The sequence below is a fragment of the Budorcas taxicolor genome, chromosome 7 (genome assembly GCF_023091745.1).
Source record: "Budorcas taxicolor isolate Tak-1 chromosome 7, Takin1.1, whole genome shotgun sequence".
NCBI lineage: Eukaryota > Metazoa > Chordata > Mammalia > Artiodactyla > Bovidae > Budorcas > Budorcas taxicolor.
Genome location: NC_068916.1, coordinates 44,148,192 through 44,160,244, shown reverse-complemented (window position 1 = coordinate 44,160,244; position 12,053 = coordinate 44,148,192). Strand labels below are relative to the sequence as shown.

At 40.8% G+C, this 12,053-nt stretch overlaps 1 protein-coding gene across 2 annotated transcripts in view; it reads left to right on the top strand.

Annotated features, from left to right (window-relative positions):
* The first annotated feature begins 11,586 nt into the window (after nucleotides 1-11,586).
* The window catches only part of AFF4 (ALF transcription elongation factor 4), a 74,668-nt gene continuing 74,201 nt past the window's right edge, over nucleotides 11,587-12,053 (top strand). For both annotated transcript variants that reach the window (XM_052642981.1, XM_052642980.1), the window contains exon 1: nucleotides 11,587-11,723. The gene's annotated coding sequence lies outside the window, so the exon portion shown is untranslated. The remainder of the gene's footprint in view (nucleotides 11,724-12,053) is intronic.

The following is a 12,053-nucleotide window of genomic DNA, read 5'->3' as shown; positions in this document are numbered from 1 at the left end:
ATAACTTAGCAGCAGCAGCATTATGTAAGTAAGAAAAGTCATTTAATGATGACAAGTTCATTAAATCATGTTTGATAGTAGCAGCCAAATAAATATATCCAGAGCAAATAAACTTGCTTAAGAGTATTAACCTTTCTGTGAGAACAGTTGCTCAGAGTTAAAGACATTGAGAGCAATAGTCAATTAAAAAACAAAGGGGTATCAATTGGTTTTCCTTGACTTATTTTTTGTAATATTAATAGCTTCTTGAGTTTTAATGAACATACCATATAATTCACCCATCGAAAGTGTACAATTCGGAGTTATACAACCCCCACCAGAATCAATTCTTATTACCCGCCAAAGAAATCTTGTACCCATTAGCAGTCATTACCCATTCCCCAACAAGCACCCAGCCATAAGTAATCACTGATTTCTATCTCTATAGATTTCCATATTATGAACATTTCATATAAATGGAATCATACTGTGTATTGTCCTTTGTGACTGACTTCTTTCAGTTAGCATAAGGTTTTCAAGGTTCATTTATAGTGTTTCATTTGTTTTCCATCTTTTGGCTATTACGAATAATGCTACTGTGGACATTCATGTGCAAGGTTTTGTGAGGACCTTTTTTTTTTTGTAATTTTCTTGGGTGTATACCTAGGACTCTGGGTTATATGATAGCATTATGTTTAAAATTTTGAGGAAGGCAAGAAAAAAAAAGAACGTCTGTGCCTATTTTAAAAATTGGGTATTTGTCTTTGTCTTTTCACTTTCTTTTTATTTTTTTTAATATCTGTTTACTTCTTTATTTATTGGCTGGCTGGGTCTTTGTTGCGGCAAGAGGTCTTTCTCTAGCTGGGTACTGGCTTCTTGTGGCAATGATCTCTCTTATTGAAAAGCACAGACTCTAGACACGTGGGCTTCAGTGGTTGCTGCATATGGCCTCAGTAGTGGTGGAGCATGGACTCCAGAGCAGTGGCTCACTAACTGAGGTGCATGGACTTAGTTGTTCCTCGCCATGTGGGGTCTTCCTGATCCAGGGGATCGAATCTGTGTCTCCTGCAGCTCCTGCATTGGCAGGCAGATTCTTTACCACTGAGTCACCAGGAAAGTCCTGTCTATTCACTTTCTTGATGCTGTTTTTTTGAAGCACAAAAAATTCTTAATTTTGATGAAGTCCAGTTCATGTTTTTCTTCTGTTGCTTGTACTTTTGGTATCATATCTAATGAGCCGTGGCTATTCCGGATCTTGAAGCTTTATGCCTTTGTTCTCTTTTAAGAGTTTTATAGGTTTAGCTCTCACAATTAGGGCTTGGATTACTGTGAGTTGATTTTTGTATGTGCTGTGAGGTAGGAATCCAATAGAATTCTTTTACATATGGATATCCAGTTGTCCCAGCACAATTTGTTGAAAAGACTAGGTTGTTTGCCCTTTGAAAATTGTCTTAGAACCTTGTTGAATTTTTCAACCATAAATATGAGGATTTATTTTTTGACTTTCAATGCTATTCCATTTAGATATAGGTACTTGAATCTTGATGAGTACACAGTTGTCGCTGGTATCAGTCAGTTGTTTATTTGAAGAATCAATATAGAGTTTGAAGTGACTAAAGAATTACCACTAAGAGTAGTCTGTGTGAAACAACTACAAAAGAGAATGTTTTCAAAGAAGTTGTGAAAACCCGAATTCCGTACAACCTGCAGTTGTGTTGAATAAGGTATGTTAAATTGATGGTGGTACTGGTGGCTCAGTGGTAGTGAATTCATCTGCCAATGCAGGAGACATGGGTTTGATCCCTGGGTCAGGAAGATACCCTGGAAAAGGAAATGGCAACCCATTCCAGTATTCATGTCTGGGAAATCCCATGGACAGAGGAACCTGGCAGGCTACAATCCACAGTGGCACAAAAGAGTCAGAAATGACTTCATGACAAAAACAACAACAACAAACGAACATGTGTGGAGGAGAAAAAACTTATTTGAACAAATTTACAAAGCTTTGGAAAATGTAAGGTGTTTAAAGCCTTGTAAATATTTGAATTTATCATGTATCATCTTACTAACAGCATCAAGAGTGAACTTTATTTCCTCTTCTGGATTTAACCATCATGTGTTCCAGGAATTTTTTTTCAGAAATATACCTGAATATCCTCATTTGCTATACCACGTCGCAGTTTGATGGCTTAGTAATGGTAAAATATTATTGTGATTATTTGAGCTCTGGACTGAGATGAAAACTTTTTTTAATGGTGGTAAAATAAATATAACATAAAATTTAATATTTGGCCAATTTTTTTGTGTACCATTCAGTGATATTAAGCACAATCATCACCACTATCCATTTCCAAAATTTGTTTCATCTTGCAAAATTGAAATGCTATACCCATTAAACAATAATTCCCCATTCCATCACTCTAGCCCCTGAAAACTACATTGTACTGTTTCTATGAATTTAACTACTTTGGGTACCTCTTATAAGTAAAGTCATACAGCATTTGTCTTTTTGTGACTGGCTTATTTCACTTAGCATAATATCCTCAAGGTTCATTCATGTTGTAGCATGTGCAAATTTTTCTTTTTTAAGGTTGATTAATATTTCATTAATGAATATACCACATTTTGCTTATCCATTCATCTGGGTTGCTTCCACATTTTGGCTATTGTGAATAATGTTGTCAGTTGGATTTTTGTGAATGAGAAGTGCCCTTAGCCACTGTTGAACACTAAATAGCTTGGAAATGAGCTTTTACTGAAGACTCAATCATGTTTCTTAACAAGTTCAACCTCAATTACAAAGCAAACTGTATATATGTGAAATTTTACTACAGTCAATTCATTTCGGCAACAATAATTTTTTTAAATCACAAACAATATCAAGTTGCTTTATATACTTCCTGTGCTGTCCAAAGATACAAGTAAAATGTCTATTACCATACAAATTTGCAGCATATGTCTTTTCTGAGCTCAAACTGCAGTACCTATGGAAGTTTCTAGACTTTACAGCAGTGAAAGCATGGAGTCCTAAACACTGGACCATCAGGGAATTCTCAGTAATTAATATTCTTAAGTAATATTACCTATCTGTATTTGGCAATACCTACCTGTGAAAAGATGTTTTTGAAAATGAAATACATGAAACTTTACTACAGATAAGCACTAACAGAAGAATATCTGGCAAAGTGGGGAAAAAAAAAATCTGAAATCACATTTGATGATAAGAAATAATAACTTTGAATTCCAAGTAAGTGAAATGTTATCCTCATCCCCTGCCCAAAAAGAAAAATTATTATTCTCACTACAAATAATTCTTTATAATTACTTGAATTATAAAGCTTAATTACTACATTTTGAATTTCATGAAAAATTTATGGAAAAAATTTTAATCTACTATTTTGTACCTACACAAAATCCTTGATTTTGCCACTTGGCCTATAAAACCTGAAGTATTTACTATTTGGCCTTTACAGAAAAATTGCCAATCCCAGAAAGAAACAGAGAGAAAAGAGCTAAAGATCAAGTGTTCAGACATCTTGGAGAGTGTGGCATCTCAAAAACCAAGAGAGGAAAGTATCTCAAACAAGAGAAAATGGTTCATTGTGTAAAACAAAAAGGTAAAGACAAAGATTCAACTTTTGGATTTGACAGTGTGGGAATTGATGGTTACCTTGGTGATTGGTTTCAGCATGGTGGTAGCACACAAGATAGAGAAGACAAGGTAAAAAATGTAAATAATGCATCTCAAAATGTTTAGTATTTGCCTGATACATAGTGTGTACAATAATTATCACTGAAGCAGCAATTGTCGATGCCCACCCATGTCCCTCACGTCCACTATTTCAGAAATGTCAGTGTAACTTTAGTTTATGCAGATGTTCCTGATTTTATTTGCCCCGAAAACGTTTCTGGCTGCTATAGTTTGCTCTTCTTACATGCAACAGGCCTTCAACAGTGATCAACAAGAGTAGTTATATAAATAATTCTCCAGCTCTCTGGGCCCTCAAATGCAGTAACTAATATAAGTGTTCTCTAGTTTTCCTGAGCATTCCCCAGAAGGATTAAGAATGGGAAAACCTGGTACTTGTGCAATTTGAAACAACCACTCCCCCGAAATTTGATTCTTAATCATGATGATGCTGGGAAAGACTGAAAGCAAAAGAAGAGGGTGGCAGGGGATGAGAGGGTTAGATAGCATCACTGACTCAATGGACATGAATTTGAGCAAACTCTGGGAGACAGTGGAGGGCAGAGGAGCCTGGAATGCTGGAGTCCATGGGGTTCTAAAGAGTCTGTCATGACTTAGCCACTGAACAACAAAAATCATGATACCACAAGTGACAGTGAAGATTTGGATTGATCATGGCCAGATGTTAACGTTCTCCAACTCAGGCTGAGAAATGGCTCCAAAGTGAGACACAGAATTGAAACTATTTATATCCACATGGATTACTATCAACATGGACATAATTTTATTATTTCATTGTCATCTTCAACATTACTACTATTCCAGAACCATTCAAGCAGGAACAGAAAAATTGCAACTTTCCATTTCAGAAATGGAAATTTCTCAAAGTCCCATTTTAATGAACATTGAACTACTCAACTTTTCAATAGGTGTCTTAATTTTATTTATTTATTTGCCATGCCATTCAGCTTGTGGAATCTTAGCTCCTCCGCCAGGAATTGAATCTCAGGTCCCTTGAAGTGGAAGCTCAGAGTCCTAACCATTGGACTGCCAGGGAATTCCCTATTTATTTTTACTGAGGTATAGTTGATTTGAAATGTTTGTGGTAATTTGTTAAAGCAGCAATAAAAACTATACACACTCAAGACTCTTAAAAACCTTTGCCTTGCTGTGTCTGCTAATCCTAACCTACTATATCATGATTCTTACCCAATCCCAATCAAGCCTCCTAAACTGAAAAAACTCCTTAGTCCAGACCCCAAAATCTTATAAATATCCCAAATTCCCCTTGGAAATGCTACTGAAACCATCAAAGTACTAGTCTGTTTTACTAGTAAGCAATAAACTCAGCTTTGACTTATCAACACATCATTTTGGTGATAAATTTGGGCGTACCAACATTTGACAGTTGTTTTATTCATTGCCTAGAACAGTACTTGGTATAAAGTAGGTGTTTAATAAACAAAACATTAGATAAATAATAAATAATTTATTTGAGTTTCTTAATGTAGAATAATATTTATGTAGGTATATTTATGACTTAGCAATTCATATATCTAGAAGTGGCTTTCAGAAAATCAGTTTAAAGACCGAATGCAATCTTGTGCATGGGTGTTTATATAAACTTTATTCATAATCATTAAAGTAGAAACCACCCAAATGCTCTTCAACTGATGAATGCCTAAACAGTCTTGTGTTATAGTAATAGAATACTACTCAGCAATAAAGAGGGGTAAATTACTGAGATATGCAAAGAGAATAGATAGATCTCAAAGGCTTGCTAAGTGAAGGAAGCCAGATCTAAAAGGCTACTTACTATATGATTCCATTCACGTGATATTCTGGAAAAGGTGACGTATAGGGACAGAAAGTACATCAGTGGTTGACAGGAACTGGGATTGAACTGATGGGTTCATTATATAGGAGCAAGAGGAAATGATTAGGGTTGGGGTAAAGGAAATGTTCTATATCTTGATTAGGGTGGTGGTCACATAGCTGCACACATTTGTTAGAAGTCACAGAATCAAACATTGAAAAAGGATAAATTTTACTGTGTATAAATTTTATTATTTTAAAAAATATTTGATTGATTCATTTGTAGCTGTGCTGGATCTTCGTTGCTGCACTGCAGCTTTCTCCAGTAGTAGAGAGTGGGGGCTACTCTTTGGTGGGATTTCTCTAGTTGCAGCGAGCAGGGGCTGCTCTTCCTTGCAGAGCCCGGAATCTAGGCACATGTGAGGGCTCAGCATTTATGGCTCAGGGGCTTAGCTACCCTGTGGCATGTGGGATTCTCCCCATCAGGGATCGAACCCATGACCCCTGCAGTAGCAGGGAGATTCTTAACCACTAGATCACCAGAGAAGCCCCTATTTTTTCAACTTTCTTATTGAACTACAGTTGATTTACAATGTTGGGTTGGTTTCTAGTGTTCAGCAAAGGGATTCAGTTTTATATACATGTTTTTTCACTGTATGTCAATTATACCTCTACAAAAATCTGACTTAAAAAACCCCAGAATTCTACTAAGAATTGCTGTTGCAACAATGTATACTGAATACTTTGTTCAAATATTGCCTGTTAATAAAATAGTCATATTTTTCTCGAAGATTTCTTTCTCTTAAATTTTTACGGTTGGTATTTTCTGCTATTATGCCAATCAGTGCAGTTGACTTACATTGCTCTAGAATTTGAAATTAAAGACAGAAAATTCATTTTGTTAAAATGGATGCATCTGATTAAAATGTTATGAGTTGAGAAATAATTTTAGGAATTTTTTCTCTCACTGCTAAAAGGGAAGAACATCCCTATTTGAAGAAAAATGCCAAAGAAAAGTCCACCCCTATTTTTTCCACCCCAGCCCCCCTTTTAGTTTTTAAGTAAGGTCTCATTTATATCAAAAAACTGTCATGATACTTTATGAAACAAAAAGCATATTATCTTTTAATTTAGCCAAACATTTACTCCAAAATAAACAAAGGAATTTTCTTGTAAAATTTTATCATCAATGCTTTAATACTTCTTAAATTATTGTGTAAAATGATATTCTTTCTTGTTGTCATTCTTCATTATCACTCCTTTCCTATATGGACCTGTAAATCTTCCTAGGCAAAATGAAATTGGTACTACATCTATGGAGGCAATTTAACAATCTCTATTCAAATTGAAGGGACTTCCCAGGTGCCTCAGTGGTGAAAAAAATCCTTCTACCAAAGGCAAGGGGCTCAGGAGACTCAGGTTCCATCCCTCAACTGTGAAGATTCTCTGGAGGAGAAAATGGCAACCCACGCCAATATTCTTGCCTGGAGAATCCCATGGACAGAGGAGCTTGATGGGCTACAGTCCACGGGGTCCCAAACAGTCAGACACAACTGAACGACTGAGCATGCATGCATTCATTCAAATTGAAAATACCTTTCCATCTGAAGATTGTGGTCTAATGAGTTACTGGTATAGTTGTCTATCTTGTGAGATTATTAGTTGCAGCTTAGTTTGTAATTTAGTAATGGCTTGGCAGCAACTTAAATGTTCACCTGTAAGGGGTTGATTAAATTATTATATTTGCATATAATGAAATAGTATACTGTCCTTAGGAAGAATGAGGCAGTCAAACTACCGCACAATTGCACTCATCTCACACGCTAGTAAAGTAATGCTCAAAATTCTCCAAGCCAGGCTTCAGCAATACGTGAACCGTGAACTTCCAGATGTTCAAGCTGGTTTTAGAAAACGCAGAGGAACCAGAGATCAAATTGTCAACATCCACTGGATCATGGAAAAAGCAGGAGAGTTACAGAAAAACATCTATTTCTGCTTTATTGACTATGCCAAAGCCATTGACTGTGTGGATCACAATAAACTGTGGAAAATTCTGAAAGAGATGGGAATAGCAGACCACCTGACAGGCCTCTTGAGAAACCTATATGCAGGTCAGGAAGCAACAGTTAGAACTGGACATGGAACAACAGACTGGTTCCAAATAGGAAAAGGAGTACGTCAAGGCTGTATATTGTCACCCTGCTTATTTAACTTCTATGCAGTGTACATCATGAGAAACGCTGGGTTGGAAGAAGCACAAGCTGGAATCAAGATTGCCGGGAGAAATATCAGTGACCTCAGATATGCAGCGGAGAAGGCAATGGCACCCCATTCCAGTACTCTTGCCTGGAAAATCCCATGGATGGAGGAATCTGGTAGGCTGCTGTCCATGGGGTCACTAAGAGTCGGACACAACTGAGCAACTTCACTTTCACTTTTCATTTTCATGCATTGGAGAAGGAAATGGCAACCCACTCCAGTGTTCTTGCCTGGAGAATCCCAGGGGCAGGGGAGCCTGATGGGTTGACGTCTATGGGGTTGCAGAGAGTTGGACACGACTGAAGTGACGCAGCAGCAGCAGCAGCAGATATGCAGATGACACCACCCTTATGGCAGAAAGTGAAGAGGAACTAAAAAGCCTCTTGATGAAAGTGAAAGAGGAGAGTGAAAAAGTTGGCTTAAAGCTCAACATTCAGAAAACGAAGATCATGGCATTTGGTCCCATCATTTCATGGGAAATAGATGGGGAAACAGTGGAAAGAGTGTCAGACTTTATTTTTGGGGGCTCCAAAATCACTGCAGATGGTGACTGCAGCCATGAAATTAAAAGATGCTTACTTCTTGGAAGGAAAGTTATAACCAACCTAGACAGCATATTGAAAAGCAGAGACATCACTTTGCCAACAAAGGTCCATCTAGTCAAAGCTATGGTTTTTCCAGTAGTCATGTATACATGTGAGAGTTGGACTGTAAAGAAAGCTGAGCGCTGAAGAATTGATGCTTTTGAACTGTGGTGTTGGAGAAGACTCTTGAGAGTCCCTTGGAATGCAAGGAGATCCAACCAGTCCATCCTAAAGGAGATCAGTCCTGGGTGTTCTTTGGAAGGAATGATTCTAAAGCTGAAACTCCAGTACTTCGGCCACCTCATGCGAAGAGTTGACTCACTGGAAAAGACTCTGATGCTGGGAGGGATTGGGGGCAGGAGGAGAAGGGGACAACAGAGGATGAGATGGCTAGATGGCATCACGGACTCGACAGATGTGAGTTTGAGTGAACTCCGGGAGTTGGTGATGGACAGGGAGGCCTGGTGTGCTGCAATTCATGGGATCGCAAAGAGTCAGACACGACTGACTGAACGGAACTGAGAAGATATCCAGGATATTTAACTGAGGAAATGAACTTAACGGTATATATAGTATGTTATCTTTTGCATAAAAAGTACATGTATTTTAATATATATTTATGACACATCTTGGGGAAGGTTAAGGGATTGCCTCCAGAACTGGAGTAGTTGAAGGTCAGAGATGCGGGTGCCAATTATTTTTCACTCTACTTTATCATAGTTCATTTTGGGTTTTGCATGACTACATTTCCTGATTTATATAGATACATAGACAAAATCTATATAGTTTAGCTTTAAAGAATATGTTGTCACTTCAGATTATATGAAGAAAAAATAATGATGCTGATGAATTTAGGACTAATAAATTCATTAGTCCTAATAAATCTAGGACCATCTTTTAGGACTAATAAAAACAATTTCATACGCACATTCTTTATAGTTTATCAAAAAGCTCCTAAAATCCTTGAATTATATTTTAAAAAGTCTTTAAAATGCTTCCTTCAAAATTAGTAGAAAGTGAAAGGAAAAAAACCCCCAGCTTTCCATGAAGGCCCTAGGTGGAAAGAAAACAGATAAGAAGCAGGAAATTATAAAGTGTTTTCCAAATAATGAACCCAAAGTAGTTTCTCTGGATAGTTACCATATTCGTGTAACTATGAGACACTTTGAAAATCCTGTCTAGTCTGAAGCTGGATTTACAAAAGGCAGAGGAACCAGAGATCAAATCGTCAACATCCGCTGGATCATAGAAAAAGCAAGAGAGTTCCAGAAAAACATCTACTTTTACTTTATTGACTACGTCAAAGCCTTTGACTGTGCGGATCACAACAAACTGGAAAATTCTGAAAGAGATGGGAATACCAGACAACCTGACCTGCCTTCTGAGAAATCTGTATGCAGGTCAAGAAGCTACAGTTAGAACTGGACATGGAACAACAGACTGGTTCCAAATCGGGAAAGGAGTTTGTCAAGGCTGTATATTGTCACCCTGCTTATTTAACTTATATGCAGAGTACATCATGAGAAATGCTGGGCTGGATGAAGCACAAGCTGGCATCAAGATTGCTGGGAGAAATATCAATAACTTCAGATATGCAGATGACACCACTCTTCTGGCACAAAGCAAAGAACTAAAGAGCCTCTTGATGAAAGCCTCTCCTCTTTCAGAGGAAAGTGAAAAAGTTGGCTTAAAACTCAACATTCAGAAAACTAAGATCATGGCATCTGATCCCATCACTTCATGGCAAATGGATGGGGAAACAATGGAAACAGTGAGAGACTTTTTTGGAGGGGGCTCCAAAATCACCGCAAGATGGTGACTGCAGCCTTGAAATTAAAAGACAGTTGCTCCTTGGAAGACAAGCTATGACCAACCTAGATAGCCTATTAAAAAGCAGAGACATTACTTTACCAACAAACGTCTGTCTAGTCAAAGCTATGGTTTTTCCAGTAGTCATGCATGGATGTGAGTTGGACTATAAAGAAAGCTGAGCACTGAAGAACTGATGCTTTTGAACTGTGGTGTTGGAGAAGACTCTTGAGAGTCCCTTGGACTGCAAGGAGATCCAAGCAGTCAATCCTAAAGGAAATCAGCCCTGAATACACATTGGAAGGACTGGTGTTGAAGCTGAAACTCCAATACTTTGGCCACCTGATAGGAAACGCTGACTCAATGGAAAAGACCCTGATGCCGGGAAAGATTGAAGGCGGGAGGAGAAAGGGAGGACAGAGGATGAGATGGTTGGATGGCATCAGCGACTCGATGAACAGGAGTTTGAGTACTCTCCGGGTGTTGGTGACGGACAGGGAAGCCTGGCGTGCTGCAGTCCGTGGGGTTGCAAGGAGCTGGCCACGACTGAGCGACTGAACTGAACTGAGTCTGTAACTATGATTTAGTCTCCATAAAATTATAGCTTGCCCTGACTGGCACGGATGTTAAGAACTGAAGGAAAGTGTTTGGAATGTCCTGAAGAAAGTACTAATGGTAGAAGCTGTTGAGATGACGAAGAAAAAAGGGCTGGCTTGGCTCGTGGAAGTTCATGCGAGGTTTTAGGCGGCCTCCTGCACAGAAACTCCCGGCAAACTTCCCTTTTCGGCCGGAGCTGAGGAGGGTCTCGTAACTGACCCCGGGCTTCGAGGTCAGCACCTGACAGAGGGTCTGGGAGCTTCAGCCACACCCTTAGCAGGGGCTGACAGACTGCTCTCCTGAGCCCCAGAACCGGTAGATCCGGCTGGGCCCGGCCCCGCCCTCCCGAACCTCACTAGCGGCTGCGCGCCGGGGTGTGCAGGCCGGGCCCTGCCCAGCCGGCGCTGTGAGACGCTGCCGCCGGGACTCTGGCCTAGGCCACCTGAGCTAGTACCCGGCTTGCCCCGGGTCTTCGGATCCAGCGGCAGCGCACGTCACCACCGTCAGCGTCACCCCCCAACGCAGCAGGCCCCGTAGCCCTCCGTTTTTGTGGCAGGGAGGGGCGCGGCGTCGCCACGTGACGCTCTCGTCCCCGCCCGGCCCTGGTCACATGGGTGGCGCGGCCGCTGCGTCAGTCACAGTCCTGGCTGCGGTAGTCGTGCCGCCGTCGCCAGCGGACGGGGCGGGGGAGCCCAGTGCCAGGTCCTCGTCAGCCCGCCCCTGTCGCCTCAGCCGGCCGTCGGGGGCTAGGCCCGACAGTCATGGAGCGGGGCGGGACCTCCGCCTGTGGTGTGTGAGGTACGTCGCCGCCGCCTGCGCTGTTGGAGACCTCTCGAGCCGCCGCCGCCGCCGCCGCCCGGAGCTCCTCGCCCTTGGCAGCCTGTCGCCGCCCCCCCGGCGGGCTCGAATGCGCGTCCCGTGAAGGTGCAGGCTCGGCGCCGCCTCTGCCGCAACAGGGAAATGGTTCGGGCCTAGCGGAGCCGGGACTGGAGGTGAGAACAGCCGACGGACTGACTGAGGGCCGGGCCGGCCGCGGGGAGGGGTGGGGGGAGGGGAAAACAGGGTTCGCCTGGGGGCTCTGAGAGACCTTCCAGGTTAGGGCTGCTCGATCCGGCTTCTTCCCTCGTCTTCGCCTTCCACCCCCGACCCTCAAAAAAAAAAAAGAAGAAGAAGAAGAAAGAAAAGAAAAATTTAAAGGCTAACCCAATCCTAACAAAAATTCCCAGAAATCCATCTTCACCGTTTCTCCTTTCGTCCCTAATCCGTTCCTTCCCTCAGAAATTCATCATCGACTGATCTGTTACTTTTTAATACCTTCCTCA